The sequence below is a fragment of the Peromyscus eremicus genome, chromosome 8a (assembly GCF_949786415.1).
Source record: "Peromyscus eremicus chromosome 8a, PerEre_H2_v1, whole genome shotgun sequence".
Classification (NCBI taxonomy): Eukaryota; Metazoa; Chordata; class Mammalia; order Rodentia; family Cricetidae; genus Peromyscus; species Peromyscus eremicus.
In genome coordinates this window covers 7580356-7585998 of record NC_081423.1, presented here as the reverse complement: position 1 = coordinate 7585998, position 5643 = coordinate 7580356, and positions in this window count along the sequence as shown.

The following is a 5643-nucleotide window of genomic DNA, read 5'->3' as shown; positions in this document are numbered from 1 at the left end:
GACCTAGGCCTTACAGATTAAGCTAGCTAGGCTGTCTGGCCAATAATCCCCAAAGATTCACTTCTCTCCCTCTGCCCAGTACTGGGATTACAGGCATATGCCACCACACATGTCTTTTTGCCTGGCTTCTTGGGACACAGTTCTGGTCCTCCTGCTTGCAAGACAAGCAACTTACCAACTAGGCTATCTCACCCTGCCCCCTTAACAACTTCCAAGGTCATGTCTTTGGATCTTAAAACAAGTCTATGGCAATTTCTACTACTCTCCCCATTTTAATGAAGGAAATACTAAGGCTCCCTGGATTGCTTCACATAGCCAAGTTTACTATTTACTAAATGTAGATGCTTATACAAGAGGTAGCTTGACTGCAAATACTACATTTTATAGCTCTCACAATAATAAACAAAATGAAATGCCTTATCAGCTAAAGAAACTGATATTTTATGAGAGATGACATAATTGCCAAAGAATATATTGACCTGATGAAGGTAAGGTGGAACCCGGGTGTCTTGTGGAAAATTATCCTCTGTAAGTGTAGAAGACCATTCACATGGCATTAGCATATGGGGAAACTGGGTCCGACTGGATGTGTGCTCTATTGACTAGAAATAGTGACGCTGAGTGTAGACCTCTACACCTGCAGTGCTGTGGAGCCCATCACTAGAATATGATTTTCAAGCAGAAATGTGCCTGATAGCATCAGGGAAAGGGAAAGCCCAGTAGGGTTTATACCTACCTTCCAATCTGCCTAAGTTGTCTTCATTGTCTGATAAACAGGCTGTGTGTGACTGTAGAATAAGAAACTATCTACAAGACCAGAGAGATGGCTCAGCAAATAAAGATGCTTGCTTCCAAGACTGATGGCCTGAGTTTGGTCCCCAAGACTCACATTGTGGAAATAGAGAACTGACTTCTGCCAATTGTCTTCTGACCTCCACAGGTGCACTGTGGCACACACACACACACACACACACACACACACACACACACACACACACACTAATAATAGTAATAATAATAAATAAAATAACATCTTGAAAGATGTTGTCTACATTGTATGATTTTATAGGGAGCAGCTATGGCCTTGAACTCATGACATTATCGTTTTGTGTTACTCAAAGTATTTATAAAAATTCCTATTTCTCATTTCAGTTAACACATATACCCAGTCATGCATGCATTTTATGGTAATAGCTGAAATTATTTTTATTATGATAAAGCATTATAACATGAAAGTTATCACTTTAAGCCTTTTAAGTGTGTGATTCAGTGATATTAATCATATTTATATTTACAACTACCATCACTCTCAACCTTCAATGCTCTTCTTACAAAACTGCAGCTCTGGGTCACTAAGCTCCCCACTCTAATCTTTGCCAGCACCTGTAGCAACCCTTCTACTTTTTTTTGAATTTGACTCTCTGAGGTACTTCATCTGGTGGAATGATACAGGCTTGGCATCTATGACTAGCTTCTTTCTCTTAGCTTCTTATCCTTAAGCTTCAACTTCACTGTAACCTATAGGCTGAATTTTCTTCTGCTTCAAGCTTGTCAATAGATGGAAGGAGGTTATTTTAAAACACTGTCTCAGTCTTTTTGGATGTATGTGTACATATCCACAGACAATTACTAGATTGCATGGAAATTCTATATCTACTTTAAAAAACCATTTGTTTCATTATTTTTAATTATGTGTATGTGTGTTTATCCACATGCATATGTGCCCCATGAGTCCAGGCATGCGTAGAGGCCAGAGACATTCATCCTCCTAAAGCTGGAGTTATAGACATCTGTGAGTTGCCTCATATGGATGCTGAGAATCAACCAAATTCAGGTTCTCTGTAAGAATAGTTTGGGCTCTTAACCTCTAAGCTGACTCTCCAGCCCCCAGTTTTACTTGCTTAATGACAATTATGTACTGTTTTTTTAGCCATGATTAGGCAGCACCAGGATATAGAGATGAAAGAACATAAAGCCTCTAAGATAACAGGTTAGTTGGGGAAAGCAATCATATAAATATGCAACCATAGTAAGTGGAATGTGGGAACAAACAGCATTCACCAGGAAAGCCCGAGGGTCCTGGGAGGTGTGTGTTTTGTGCTTCCCAGTGAGAGCAAGGGCGCTTTCAAAAGGTGGTGGTATTTTAAGTGACTCTTGAACACATGTTCATGAAAAATGGGAGCTTTTTATCCTGTAGAAGAGAAGCCTGGGGACTCTTGACTCTTGCTTTCAAGTCTCTGAAGAGCTGTTATGTGGAAGAGTGAGCAGATGTCTTCGGCGTAACCCTTCTATGGGAAGGAGGCAGTCTTCGGATCGATAGAAGAATGAGATTGCCCAGACTTAGATCTGTCCAGCGGCAGAACGGGCTGTCAGAAGATAGACAGTTGCACATCACATTCCCAATGACAACCCATCAGAAGATGGCAGGGAAGATTCGCTTAGCAGTTACGCTAGAATTGATGTTGTCTGAGGCCTCTGCCAACCCAGGACTTCAATTATTCTAACACTGGTTCCATTAAAGATTCTCTTAAGGTGTGAATTTATTATATTTTTCCCTCTGAGGGGACATAGATTCAGAGAGATAAGCTAATAGATAGGTACATTGAAAATACAGACACACACCAGAACATTTATTTTGTGGAATCCATGATAATAAGAACTAATCTATATTAAATAATGTACTTAGTGTGAAGCACCCTCTATGACTTAATTACCATTTTCTTTATTTGATATGTTATTCTTAGACATTACGTATATTAGCCGTTATCAGACTTAGCTCACCAATTGATACCTGTGGCAACCGTGCAAAATAACTTCTCCCAGGTGCCAGTTTGGCTGCACTAATATAGGAATGAATGCACTATCTGCTAGACTCTGTGCTGTCTTTACACAACACAGTCGCTCTCCATGCAGCTACTTAAAAAAAAAAATGGCTGATATGTGCTGCGGTCTCATTCATTTTCTCTGAGGCATCCACTGCATAGCCTCACAGAATCCCCAGACAGACAGAAGAGTACGAAGATCTACTAGCCTCACTGCAAATCAGAGAAGATGAGCTTGTCTCTTCAAACCACCAGGTGATGACATCCACACACTCGACCACCCAGCAGATAACGCAGCAGCAGTGAGATCAGAAAGAGCCTCTTATGTCCCATGCCTTAAGATCAGACTGTCAGATAGAACATGACATATATTAACTTTTGACAGATGTTCAGCTTTCACTCACTCTGCTCACCCATCCCACCCTGCGCAGAGAAATAAGTCCTTAGGAAGTTCTGTGTGTGTTGATGAATGGCAATTTAGCCACCACCCCACCACCTCACCACCCCATCACCTTACCACCCCACCACCTCACCACCTCACCACCCCACCACCTCACCACCCCACCACCTCACCACCTCACCACCCCACCACCTCACCACCTCACCACCCCACAACCTCACCACCCCACCACCTCACCACCCCACCACCTCACCACCCCATCACCTTACCACCCCACCACCTCACCACCTCACCACCCCACCACCCCACCACCTCACCACCCCACCACCTCACCACCCCACCACCTCACCACCCCACCACCTCACCACCCCACCACCCCACCACCCCACCACCCCACCACCCCACCACCCCACCACCTCACCACCCCACCACCTCACCACCCCACCACCTCACCACCCTACCCCATGTGCTATCTTTTGTTCTCCCTAATGTGTCATACACAAAGCATCAAAGAGGGCTTGGCCATAAAATGGAATTGGTTTATCTTTAATGTTTGTTGCTGGATAGTACCAAGTTGAAAATCAAACACGTGGTGGCTTTAATCAGGAGGAAACTTGCTAATAGATTTTTTTTGAAACTTTAAATTTAACAACTTAACAACTTGGCAATTTAATTAACTTTTTAAACACAACATAAAGCAGCCAGTGGGACTTTCTGCTGCTGTACTTAATACAGCAAATAGCCTACAAAGTGGCAAGGAAAACAGACAAGACACCTTTATGGTGGAAGAGACACCATCTGTAGTCACCAGCTAGAATATTTTGTCACAATCCGTATCCACGAAGTGTAACTCAGATCTTTACAATGGCTCTCTGTGGGCTCTTCCTTGAAAATTTAACAATGCCACCACAACCATCATTAGGGGAAATTGATACTACAATTCCATGCTTGGAGAATGTATTCAGTCTGGTCAGTTAATTCTGGGGAGGACATCCATATTCTCCTAATTAATTAATTAATTCAGCATCTATCAGAGAGTTCCTGCTAGAGTGAACTTAAGGAGGAAACAGACAAGGCTTGTGTAAGTATTGACAGGGGAAGAGGAAGCTCTGTATGATCACAGTACACAGATACACACTGTCATTTTTGTTAGCAAGCATCTTTAGGGTACAACTTCTACATAGGCACCTTCACAGTGTCTTCTTTTTGAGCTAAAGCTTTTTGAAAGAATATAGGCATACCCATACACATTCCCATCCACCATCTCTGTAACATGAACTGAGCATGCCCAGACACATTCCTGTCAGCCATCTTTATAAATGAGCTGAGCATGCTCAGAGGTGTTCTTGTCTATCATTTTTATGATATAAAGTGAACATTCCTCTATGTTCCTGTCTGCCATTCCAGCCCTTCAAATGTTTTGAACTTAAACTATGAATTCTCAAAAATATATCTATCATCTTTCCTTCTTAAACAACGACTTTATGTGCACTCACTGGGGAAAGGGACTTTTTTTTAAAATTTTTTTTAATTTTTATTTTGCAATACAATTCAGTTCTACATATCAGCCGTGGATTCCCTTGTTCTCCCCCCTCCCGCCCCCCCTCACCTTTCCCCCAGCCCACCCCTCATTCCCACCTCCTCCAGGGCAAAGCCTTCCCCACAGACTGAGATCAACCTGGTGGACTCAGTCCAGGTAGGTCCAGTCCCCTCCTCCCAGGCCGAGCCAAGGGACCCTGCATAGGCCCCAGGTTTCAAACAGCCGACTCATGCAATGAGCACAGGACCCGGTCCCACTGCCTGGATGCCTCCCAAACAGATCAGGCCAATCAACTGTCTCACCCATTCAGAGGGCCTGATCCAGTTGGTGACCCATCAGCCATTGGTTCATAGTTCATGTGTTTCCATTCGTTTGGCTATTTGTCCCTGTGCTTTATCCAACCTTGGTCTCAACAATTCTCGCTCATATAAACCCTCCTCATTCTCACTAATTGGACTCCCAGAGATCCACCTGGGGCCTAGCCATGGATCTCTGCATCCAGTTCCCTCAGTAGTTGGATGAGGTTTCTAGCACGAATAGCCAGAACATGGAAACAACCTAAATGCCCTTCAACTGAAAAATGGATAAACAAAATGTGGTACATATACACAATGGAATACTACACAGCAGAGAAAAACAATGACATCATGAGGTTTGCAGGCAAATGAATGGATCTAGAAAAAATCATCCTGAGTGAGGTAACCCAGACTCAGAAAGACAAACATGGTATGTACACACTCATAGGAGGATACTAGATATGGAACAAGGATGACTGGACTGCTACTCACATCACCAGAGAGGCTACCTGAAAAACAGGACCCCAAGAAAGACACGGGGATCGCCTAATGACAGAGAAAAGGAATGAGATTTACATGAACAGC